The 12,735-nt window shown below is 47.8% G+C and overlaps 1 protein-coding gene and 1 pseudogene across 1 annotated transcript in view; both read right to left on the bottom strand.

Annotated features, from left to right (window-relative positions):
• Positions 1-12,735, bottom strand: part of LOC139260008 (dynein regulatory complex protein 11-like) — a 474,078-nt gene that overhangs the window by 391,467 nt on the left and 69,876 nt on the right. The gene's annotated exons all lie outside the window — the stretch shown is intronic.
• Positions 10,110-10,345, bottom strand: LOC139260543 (U2 spliceosomal RNA; annotated as a pseudogene).

Here is a 12,735-nt window from a genome sequence, read left to right as displayed (position 1 = left end):
TCAACAGTAAGTATGAAGAACTGCAAAAAAAGGTTACTCCACTTTTCTTTATTTTTTTGCAGGGATTCAGGTAGATTGAGTGTTTTTTTTTATTTTTGGAAACATTTTTAGTTCATCAGTTCCTACCTCCTTGAGCCCGACTCAATCCTCAGCGCTACCTTGCCGCCCGCTGCTGCCCAGATTCAGGGCACAAGTCCCATTTTTGCTGTCGGGCGGTCTTTCCAAAATTTTTCCATGAAACTTCCGCCCAAAGTACCATCAGGATCTCAGCGGTCCATTGGGCAGAACTTAGCTTCCACCAATTTCGGGGCCTATATATTTATAAATAAAAAACATTATGTATGGTATTATGAGGATGAGTTAATAATCTGAAGGTTTCCCAATGCTTTTACCTGAGCCAATCAGAATAAAGAGCACTAGAACCATGCATACTACACAGGAGAATTATTCAGCTTTTGCAGGTAATAGTGCACAGTCAGCGTAACTTGTGGCTCAACAGCATCACTGACCTGAATTCTGGCAAACTCAACAACTTGGTGTTATTTGTACTGCACAAAACATCATAGAAAGCGTAGAGTAAAGCTGCATGGACCAGCCAGTACACTACAAAACCAAAGCAAAATATAACTCATTTAATGATCTTGCAATGTGCTGGGAGACAAAACAACATTTTTTGTGGCTGATTAAAGCAAATTAATTCAAGGAATAAAATGAATAAATTCACAATAGTTGGCCTAGTTAAATTATAGTTCTCTATTTATTCTCAGATGTGGGGATGTTGGCAGGGTCATGTTTATTGCCATCCTTAATTCTCCAGAGAAGGTGGCAGTGTCCCGTAGAATCATAAACATTTACGGCACAGAAAGAGGCCATTTCGGCCCATCGTGTCTGTGCCGACCAATAAATAGCTATCCAACCTACTCACACATTCCAGCTCTTGGTCCGAGGCCTTGTAGGTTACTGCGCTTCAAGTGCATATTGTTGTGTATGGAGAAAGAGTCAGACTGAACACTGTGAGCTCGAAGTGTGACCTTAGTCTTTTATTGCAGGTCTCCAGAGTGCCTCTCCAACGTGTGAAGCCTCCTTAAATACCTGTGCTCCCAAGGGATTATGGGATCCCTTGGGACTCCATGGGATGAGCTCTCTGGTGGCTGTACAGAGTAAATACAAATCCACATATATAACACATATCTAAGTACTTTTTAAATGCTATGAAGGTTTCTCCCTCTATCACCCTTTCAGGCATTGAGTTCCAGACACCCAATACCCTCTGGGTGAAAACATTTTCCTTAAATCCCCTATAAACCTCCTACCACTTACTTTAAATCTATGGCACCTGGTTATTGCCCCCTCTGCTACGGTGAATAGGTCCTTCCTATGCACTCTATCTCGGCCCCTCATAATATTATACACCTCAATAAGATCTCCCTTCAGCCTCCTCTGTTCCAAAGAAAACAAACTGAGCCTATCCAACCTTTCCTCAGCTAAAATTCTCCAGTCCAGGCAACATCCTCGTAAAATCTCCTATAAACCCTCTCTAGTGCAATCACATCTTTCCTGTAATGTGGTGACCAGAACTGCATGCAGTACTCTAGCTGTGGCCTGACTAGTATTTTGAATTTTATACAGTTCAAGCATAACCTCACTGCTCTTATATTCTATACCTCGGCTTTCAAGGCAAGTGTCCCAAATGCCTTCATAATCACCTCATCTACCTGTCCTGCTACTTTCAGGGATCTGTGGACCTGCACTCCAAGGTCCCACTGTTCTTCTACACGTCTAAGAATCCCACTATTTATTGTGTATTCCCTTGCCTTATTAACCCTCCGTTGCTGGTCGAGTGTGGTCAGTGCTTCGGTGCTGGGGATGTTGGCCTGAGCGAGAGCACTGCCGTTCGTGCATCGATCCTCCCAGTGGATTTGCAGGATCTTGCGGAGGCAGCACTGGTGGTACTCTCCAGCGCTTTGAGGTGCCTGCTGAATATAGTCCACGTCTCTGAGGAATATAGGAGGGCAGGTATCACTACTGCCCTGTAGACCATAAGCTTGGTGCCAGATTTAAGGCCCTGGTCTTCAAACAAACTCTTCCTCAGACGACCGAAGGCTGCGCTGGCACACTGGAGGCTGTGTTGAACCTCGTCATCAATGTCTGCCCTTGCTGATAGTAGGCTGCCGAGGTATGGAAAATGATCCACGTTGTTCAAGGCCAAGCAATAAATTTTGATGACCAGGGGGCAGTGCTGTGTGGCAGGGTCAGATTGGTGGAGGACCTTTGTCTTATGGATGTTTAGCGTAAGGCCCGTGCTTTCGACCACAGTCGACCAGCTCCGTTGGGCGGGCCACATCGTCCGCATGCCCAACACGAGACTCCCTAAGCAAGTACTCTATTCTGAACTTCTACACAGCAAGCGAGCCCCAGGTGGGCAGAGGAAACGCTTCAAGGACACCCTCAAAGTCTCCTTGATAAAGTGTAACATCCCCACCAGCACCTGAGAATCCCTGGCCCAAGACCGCCCAAAGTGGAGGAAGAACATTCAAGAGGCCACTGAGCATCTCGAGTCTCGTCGCCGAGAGCATGCAGAAACCAAGCGCAGACAGCAGAAGCAGTGTGCGGCAAACCAGGCTCCCCACCCACCCGTTCCTTCAACCAGTGTTTGCCCCACCTGTTAGGAGACTGTAATTCCCGCATTGGACTGTGCAGCCACCTGAGAATTCAGTTTTAGAGAGTGGAAGCAAGTTTGCCTCAATTTCAAGGGACTACCTATTGTCATGTATTCAACCAGCATTGTAACCCATGTATAATCTGACCTAAGTTGTACACTGTGAGAACACTGACCATTAGGTGGTGAACTTGTGGGAGACACTCCTAACCTAGACCTTCAGATATAAAAGGGGAAGCTCCACCCACTTCCTGCACTTGAGTGCTATGGAATAAAGGACAGCTTCTCTCAAGCATGGGCCTCGTGTGCATTTATACTGTGTAGTAAGGACGTATTAATAGCGACAAGAAACTGGGATTTAAACCACGCGAGCATGGCCACTAGCAGAACAGACGAGAGGTACTGTGTTAAGGAATGGTTGGGACAGAGATTCAACATTGTTAAAGCAGCACACAGTTCTCCAGACAGACAAGGGCAGTCGGGCATGCCCCAACATGTAGTCGAACCCAGAGGGGGAGTTCGACGGAGACAATGGCAAGCTGAACGGCGATTCACGCCATTGCAAGGGACAATGCGGCCAGTAATGGCGCACTCAAGGTCAATAACAGATGCAGTCAGGGACGATCGACTGGCAAGGGATCTTTTGTTTCAAACAGCAGCTCATGCTGGAGGCGTGGAGGCACACACTTAGCCGGAGTTTGCAGAGATTCGCAAAATACCTGTAGAAATTGCAGAATTGAACGCTGGGGGAAATCGCTGGAAGCTGAAGTTCAGCGAGTTCAGGTGGAGCACATATACAGTTCATACATCAGGACACCACCGATAATGAAAGTACTCCTCAATGGCATCCCAGTATCAATGGAGCTAGACACAGGGGCCAGCCAGTCCCTGATGGGTATCAAACAGTTCGAAAAGTTGTGGGTGTCCAAGGCCAGGAGGCCAAAATTATCGCCGATTGACGCATAGCTACAGACATACACAAAGGAGATCATTCCGGTGCTAGGCAGCACCATGGTAGTTGTGACCCACAAAGATTCGGAGAACAGGTGGCCACTCTGGGTTGTCCCAGGGGACGGTCCCGCACTACTGGGGAGGAGTTGGCTTGCTGTCATGAACTGGAAACGGGGCGATGTCAATGCAATTTCTTCTGTGGAGCGACTATCATGCTCACAGATCCTGGACAAATTTGACTCATTATTTCAACCCGGCATTGGCACTTTCATGGGGGCCAAGGTAGTGATTCACATAAACCCGGACGCCAGGCCAGTGCACCACAAGGCCAGAGCAGTGCCGTACGTGATGCGGGAAAAGATAGAAGGCGAATTGGACCACTTGCTGAGGGAAGTCATCATCTCGCCAGTCGAAATCAGTGACTGGGCGAGCCCGATTGTGCCGGTGCTCAAGGCAGATGGATCGGTCAGGATATGTGGCGATTACAAGGCCACCATCAATCGGGTGTCACTCCAAGACCATAGAAACATAGAAACATAGAAAATAGGTGCAGGAGTAGGCCATTCGGCCCTTCTAGCCTGCACCGCCATTCAATGAGTTCATGGCTGAACATGCAACTTCAGTACCCCATTCCTGCCTTCTCACCATACCCCTTGATTCCCCTAATAGTAAGGACTTCATCTAACTCCTTTTTGAATATATTTAGTGAATTGGCCTCAACAACTTTCTGTGGTAGAGAATTCCACAGGTTCACCACTCTCTGGGTGAAGAAATTCCTCCTCATCTCAGTCCTAAATGGCTTCCCCCTTATCCTTAGACTGTGTCCCCTGGTTCTGGACTTCCCCAACATTGGGAACAGTCTTCCTGCATCTAACCTGTCTAACCCCGTCAGAATTTTAAACGTTTCTATGAGGTCCCCTCTCATTCTTCTGAACTCCAGTGAATACAAGCCCAGTTGATCCAGTCTTTCTTGATAGGTCAGTCCCGCCATCCCGGGAATCAGTCTGGTGAACCTTCGCTGCACTCCCTCAATAGCAAGAATGTCCTTCCTCAGGTTAGGAGACCAAAACTGTACACAATACTCCAGGTGTGGCCTCACCAAGGCCCTGTACAATTGTAGCAACACCTCCCTGCCCTTGTACTCAAATCCCCTCGCTATGAAGGCCAACATGCCATTTGCTTTCTTAACCGCCTGCTGTACCTGCATGCCAACCTTCAATGACTGATGTACCATGACACCCAGGTCTCGTTGCACCTCTCCTTTTCCTAATCTGTCACCATTCAGATAATAGTCTGTCTCTCTGTTTTTACCACCAAAGTGGATAACCTCACATTTATCCACATTATACTTCATCTGCCATGCATTTGCCCACTCACCTAACCTATCCAAGTCGCTCTGCAGCCTCATAGAATCCTCCTTGCAGCCACCCAACTTAGTGTCATCCGCAAATTTGGAGATACTACATTTAATCCCCTTGTCTAAATCATTAATGTACAGTGTAAACAGCTGGGGCCCCAGCACAGAACCTTGCGGTACCCCACTAGTCACTGCCTGCCATTCTGAAAAGTCCCCATTTACTCCTACTCTTTGCTTCCTGTCTGACAACCAGTTCTCAATCCATGTCAGCACACTACCCCCAATCCCATGTGCTTTAACTTTGCACATTAATCTCTTGTGTGGGACCTTGTCGAAAGCCTTCTGAAAGTCCAAATATACCACATCGACTGGTTCTCCCTTGTCCACTCTACTGGAAACATCCTCAAAAAATTCCAGAAGATTTGTCAAGCATGATTTCCCTTTCACAAATCCATGCTGACTTGGACCTATCATATTACCTCTTTCCAAATGCACTGCGATGACATCCTTAATAATTGATTCCATCATTTTACCCACTACCGATGTCAGGCTGACCGGTCTGTAATTCCCTGTTTTCTCTCTCCCTCCTTTTTTAAAAAGTGGGGTTACATTGGCTACCCTCCACTCCATAGGAACTGATCCAGAGTCAATGGAATGTTGGAAAATGACTGTCAATGCATCCACTATTTCCAAGGCCACCTCCTTAAGTACTCTGGGATGCAGTCCATCAGGCCCTGGGGATTTATCGGCCTTCAATCCCATCAATTTCCCCAACACAATTTCCCGACTAATAAGGATTTCCCTCAGTTCCTCCTCCTTACTAGACCCTCCGACCCCTTTTATATCCGGAAGGTTGTTTGTGTCCTCCTCAGTGAATACCGAACCAAAGTACTTGTTCAATTGGACCGCCATTTCTTTGTTCCCCGTTATGACTTCCCCTGATTCTGACTGCAGGGGACCTACGTTTGTCTTTACTAACCTTTTTCTCTTTACATATCTATAGACCAGTACCCGCTACCGAGAGCGGAGGACCTCTTTGCGACGTTATCCGGTGGCAAACTTTTTTCAAAATTGGACCTGACCTCAGCTTACATGACCCAGGAGCTGGCGAGTGAGTCGAAGAAGCTGACCACCATCACGACACACAAGGGTTGTTTGAGTACAGCAGATGTCCGTTCGGGATTCGCTCGGCCGCCGCGATCTTCCAATGAAATATGGAAAGCCTCCTCAAGTCGATTCCAGGACAGTGGTTTTTCAGGACGACATCCTCATTACGGGTTACGATGCTGAAGAACACCTCCACAACCTGGAGGAGGCGCTACGCAGACTGGACCGGGTAGGGCTGCGACTGAAAAAGGCGAAGTGCGCCTTCCTAGCTCCAGAGGTAGAATTCCTGGGGATGAGGGTAGCAGCAGACGGGATCAGCCCTACTGCGTCCAAGACGGAAGCGATCTAGAGAGGACCCAGACCCCGTAACACGACGGAGCTGCGGTCATTCCTGGGGCTCCTGAACTATTTTGGTAACTTTCTTCCCAAATTGAGCACGCTGCTAGAGCTGCTACACGTGCTCCTATGCAAAGATCGCGAATGGGTCTGGGGGGACAGCCAGGAAAGGGCTTTTAATAGAGCACGCAATTTGTTATGTTCCAACAATCTGTTAACGCTATATGACCCATGTAAGAAACTTGTGTTAACATGCGATGCATCGTCCTCTGGTGTCGGGTGTGTGTTGCAGCATGTCAATGCCAAGGGTCAGTTACAGCCGGTAGCTTATGCCTCCAGAAGTCTGTCCCAGGCAGAAAGGGGCTATGGGATGGTAGAAAAGGAGACGTTCGCATGTGTATATGCGGTAAAGAAAATGCACCAGTACCTGTTTGGCAGAAAATTTGAGCTGGAGACAGATCACAAACCTCTAACGTCCCTTTTAGCCGACAACAAAGCCATAAATGCAAACGCATCGGCCCGCATACAGAGGTGGCACTCACGTTAGCCGCCTATGACTACACAATTCGGCACAGACCGAGCACCGAAAACTGCGCCGATGCACTCAGCAGGCTCCCACTAACCACCACTGAGGGGGCTACCGAGCATGCTGCTGAGATGGTCATGGCTGTTGAAGCTTTCGGAAGCGAAGGCTCACCCGTGACAGCCCGTCAGATTAAAATCTGGACAAATAGAGACCCGCTATTGTCTCTAGTCAAGAAATGTGTCCTGAATGGGGACTGGGCAGCCACGTACAGGGCATGCCCTGAGAAATTTAAACCATTTCACAGGCGCAGGGATGAACTCTCGATTCAGGCCGATTGCCTACAGTGGGGAAACCGCGTAGTCATGCCCCAGATGGGCAGAGAGGTGTTCATCAGAGAACACCACAATGAGCACCCGGGCATTGTCACGATGAAGGCAATTGCCAGGTCACACGTTTGGTGCAACACGTGTGCCCAGCTGAGCAATGCGCCCAGGGAAGCCCCCCTTAGCCCCTGGCCATGGCCCGCCAAGCCTTGGTCACGCATCCATGTGGACTACGCAGGTCCTTTCATGGGAAAAATGTTTTTGCTTGTAGTAGACGCCTACTCCAAATGGATCGAGTGCGACATTTTAAATTCAAGCACATCCTCTGCACGGTAGAAAGTCTACGGGCAATGTTCGCCGTCCACGGTCAGCGACAATGGCCCGTGCTTCACAAGCACTGAATTCCAGGACTTCATGGCAGGCAATGGAATTAACCATGTTCGAACGGCACCGTTCAAGCCGGCCTCAAACGGCCAGGCAGAACGAGCAGTGCAGATAATCAATCAGGGGATGCTCAGAATCCAAGGGGATTCCCTACAATGCCGCTTATCACGCCTCCTGTGGCCTACAGTTCCCGACCACACTCGCTCACAGGTGTTCCACCCGCAGAGCTGCTAATGAAAAGGACGCTCAAAACCCGGTTATCCCTTATACACCCCACCATGAAAGAAATTGTCGAGAGCAGGCGCCAGTCACAATATGACTACCATGACAGGATTGCGAGGTCGCGAAGTATTTATGTAAATGACCCTGTTTTTGTTCTCAACCACGCTGCGGGGCCTAAATGGCTCACAGGCACTGTGGTTGCCAAAGAGGGAAATAGGATTCTGGTAGTTAAAGTTACCAATGGACAAATCTGCCACAAACATGTGGATCAAACAAAAAGGATGTTCAGCAACCCCATAGAAGAAGCAGAGGAAGAACACAGGTGACTGAACACAGGAACCAAAGGGAGGAGAGCCCAGTCACTGTGGGCAGTCCAGACAGGCCTGAGGCACCGCAAACAGCAGACACTTAGGCCAGTGCCCAACAACCAGAGCCCCAACTCAGGCGCTCTACAAGAGAGCGTAAACCACCAGAGAGACTCAACCTGTGATCCCAATAAGACTTTGGTGGGGGGGGGAGGTGATGTCATGTATTCAACCAGCATTGTAACCCATGTATAATCTGACCTAAGTTGTACACTGTAAGAACAATGACCACTAGGTGGTGAACTTGTGGGAGACACTCCTAACTTAGACCTTTAGATGTAAAAGGGGAAGCTCCACCCACTTCCTGCACTTGAGTGCTATGGAATAAAGGACAGGTCACAGACTGACCTTCTCTCAAGCATGGGTCTCGTGTGCATTTATACTGTATAGTAAGGACATATTACCTATGATGATGATGAATCTTCCCCAAATACATAACCTCACACTTCTCCACATTTGCCACTGTTCTGCCCCTTCTTTCTGAATACATAACATAAGAACATAAGAATCACTGAGGTTCCTGTGGTGATGGTGTTCTGTCTTCAAAACTATTGTTTCAGAACAAAGTAGCTACTTCAAAGGGCATTAAGAGTCAACCAGATAGTGTGGTAATTGAGTCACATTTCGGCCAGACCAGGTAGACTTGGCAGGCAACTTTCTCTCGGATAATAGAGAGTTTTTACAACAATTCTGCAGCTTTCATGATAATTTTCTGGTACAAACCCACAAATTACCAGATTTATTGGGCTTGATATTAACCCCCCCACAACTTAAAGTCTTAAATATGGGGAACGTGTCCCCATATCACGTGCCCGCCATCTTTTTTTACAAAGGTGGAATTTGGTGCATCCAAGTGCCCCGCTGTGGAGAGACAAAACACTTTCATTAATATATTTATATCGAGCTCCCACAGTGAAATTGGGAGCCTGATTTAAAATTTGTGAGGAGTCAGGAAACACAGCAGTAAAACGGAGGCAGGAGCTCTCGGCTCCAAAAGACAAGTGCCTTTCTCAGTACCCCTTGTTGGACAGAAGGAGCAGCAGTGCTGTCCCCAGCCCCTTAAAGAAGCCTTAAATCTCTACCTCCTTGCCAATCAAGGCCTCTCTCCCCCGGCATCAATCTCCAGCCTCCATCCTAACACCCTGCTGTAATAGCCGACCTTTCCCCTCCCAAGCTGCGATGGCCGACCTTTCCCCTTCCAAGCAGCGATGGCCAACCTTCCCACCCCTCCCCCCTCACCATCCCTCAATATGCGATGGATTACATTCCCTGCCCAAACTGCGATGGATCACCTTCCCCCTCCCAAGCTGCGATGGCCGACCTTGGTCCCCAATGGTCCCAGGATGCATCCTCTTGTCAGTGGCTTCTACTCCCACCCACTGGCCAGGCTGTCAATGTCGCCGGTTGCCAAGTGGGAAACGGATTTAAAAAATGATAACGAGTTCCTGCCATTATGTTTGGGAAGATCTCTGTATTCCTGGCCTTGCAGGATTCTTCAGACTTTTCCTGTCTCCCTATAAATATGGGTGTTTTTTTGTGATTAACTTTTCCCACGATTTGGGAGGTCAGGGGTCATCTGCACATGCGTAGGAGAGAGATAGAAGAGAGAGAGTTGTTGTGAGGAGGTTGGTGTGGATTATTGGATTAGTGACTGGATTATTGAATTATTGATTAAAATGGAACAAATTGACGAGGTTATGACTGATGTAGAGGTGGAGGAGGTGGCTGAAGTGGGTGATCTGGGTGAGGTGGGAGAGGAGATTTTTTTTTTAAATTCGTAGCCAATCTTTCCAATTCTTTGTCAAATCACAAACGCCAGAGGTCACCTTGCACACATCAAGGATCACTCTGCGCCAATGCTCTTAGCCAAAAGGCCTAGAGCCACTGCACCGTTCCTGGAAGTACTGCAATACCAGGTTCGTGCCATGGAGGTGGATGGGTCAGGCCCCCCACACACCTCCGTGGAGGTGGATGGGTCAAGCCACCCCACCCACCTCCTATTTCCAAAAAGCATAGGAGAACCACCTTCCTGATCCAGGGAGAACCACTTTGGGGTCATGGTTACTCCCGTCAGGTCAGTTACGCATGATCTTAGCCAAAAGGCCGAGAAGCGAGAGGAGATGGGCAGTCGAAGGCGCGCAAAGTGCTTTTCCAAGGAGGCCAATGCTGCCCTAGTCGCGGAGGTCGAAAATCGTTGGGCCCAATTGAGCCGGAGTGGTCGTGGGAAACTGCCCCCCCGGTTGCACCAACGAATCTGGGTGGAGATCGCCAAAGTGTCTCTTCCACAATACATGAGGTCCATGAGCCTAACCAGTGCTACAAGCGCTGGAACAACCTCGTTGGTTCCTGAAGAGTAAGTATTAAATAAATTGTAATGATGCAATGACTCATTAATTCAAATGTCGATCTGCTGGATTGTAATTAGGCTGGTAATCTTGGTGTCATGCGTTAGTTCCTAACCTTGATCTTATTAAATTTATTCTCAGACTGCAGATATAACCATGCATTCAATTGCATACGAAGCGTCTTAGCATATAACGTTAACGATGAATAACAGCGACAATGACTAATTGGGGATTGTCTGTGTGTTCTGCTGTGTGTGTTGTGTAATAGTAATAATATCTGACATATGTCATATCTGTAAAAGTACCAAGGCAATGAGCTTATGCCATGCTCTTGTCACCTTTGCAGAAGAAACTGTCCAAAAATCGTGCGGAACAGAGGTGTACTGGGGGAGGACTGGCAGATATATCCCCATCGACTGAACTTGAAGACCGGGCATTGGCTTTCGTGGGGGGCCTACAATTGATCGACCACTCGTGATGCTGCTGAACCTGTTCTTGTGCCACGTGAGTAATGTATAAATCATTGGTGATTTAAAGTAATTTAATGCTATTTCAGTACAACATATGATTGATGTTATGTAATTAATGATGGGATCATGAAATATTGTAATGCAATGCAGATTCTGTACTATCATGAATAAGGGGCCGCCCATTTAAACTGAGATGAGGAGGAATTTCTTCTCGCAGAGGGTTGTAAATCTATGGAATTCTCTGCCCCAGAGAGCTGTGGAGGCTGGGTCATTGAATATATTCAAAGGTGGAGATAGACAGATTTTTGAGCAATAAGGGAGTAAAGGGTTATGAGCGGGCAGGGTAGTGGAACGGAGTCCATGGTCAGATCAGCCATGATCTTCTTGAATGACTGGGCAGGCTCGATGAGCCAAATGGCCTAATCCTGCTCCTATTTCTTATGTTCTTTTGATGTTCATTATATGTGACATCTGTCATTGATATTTATAGCAGTAATGTTGCTCCTCGTACATATGACTGCATAGCGTAAGCATTCTCATGTCACCTTGGCATCCCCTTCTCTTCTACGAACTTCATTTATGTTTTCCAGGTCACCAGGTTCTGCAGGTTGTCTCTGGAGGCGAGGAGGCAAGAGTGTCTCCTGTCCTGTTTACAGGTGCTCCTATCCATCGAGGACAGTGAGAAGGTGGAGGAGGAGCCTGCAGCGGGGTCTTCCCGTGTTCCTGCGGCCACGTCCTCATCCACCGAGGAAGCAGCGGGGCCAAGCTCCTTGCAGAGTGGTTCCATGCCTGTGCTGACCCTGCGGAGGTTGGTTCAGCGAGGTCGCACTGCTCAAAGACCAGCAGATGTCAGCATGGGCATGGTTCAACTACCCAGGACGAGCGGATTCGAGAGATCCTCCAAGCAATGGGCGAGTTAACTGGGCACGTTGCCGTTCTGACCGCGATAGTCTCACAGGAGATGTCGCGGATGGTACTGGTGATGGAGCGAATAGCCGAGTCCATGGATGCCAGACGGCAGCCTGTGGTCCCGGAATACAGCACTGCATCCCAAGGTGCCATACCGCTATTGCCACCGACACATGCGAGTCAGGAGTAAAGCTTTTGCTTCTGACTCGGAGGATGTTTCTTTGGAAACATCCTCTCCATCTTCAGCCCTATCTTTGACTCTGCCGTCAGCCCCCACACAGCAGATGCCCTACTACAAGGTGGCTTGGAGTATGTACAAGGGGGAGAGGTGGAGTTCAGATTAGGGGGGATAAAGGAAAGGAGAGGCGTGGTCGCAAGTAGGGGAGGGTGTGGAATGTATTTTTTGTACCATTATTGTTATTCTTGTTCTTAATAAATTTATTGACTGTTGGGTGGGTGGGTGTTTGTTATATTTATAAGTGTTTTTGAAAGTTTGTTGTTGTTGTTGTTGTTATTGTTGGTGTTATATTGTTATATACTATTCTGTTGTTAATGTTGTTATTGTTATTTATTGTTATTTTTTAAATTTTCACTGTTGGCCTGGGGGTGAGGGTAGATAGGTGTTTGTTGTTTAAAAAAAATTGTTTAAAACATTTCCATTCGTTACATTAAAATGTTTTAATTTAACTTAACATTGTTGTGCGGTGTCTTCCAATAACAGAAACATTAAGCATATACAAAGTTCGCAAACAATGGCGAGGCCGGATCAGGCAAGGCAAAG

This window comes from Pristiophorus japonicus, chromosome 3, assembly GCF_044704955.1.
Source record: "Pristiophorus japonicus isolate sPriJap1 chromosome 3, sPriJap1.hap1, whole genome shotgun sequence".
NCBI lineage: Eukaryota > Metazoa > Chordata > Chondrichthyes > Pristiophoridae > Pristiophorus > Pristiophorus japonicus.
This window is presented reverse-complemented; position numbering and strand designations above follow the sequence as displayed.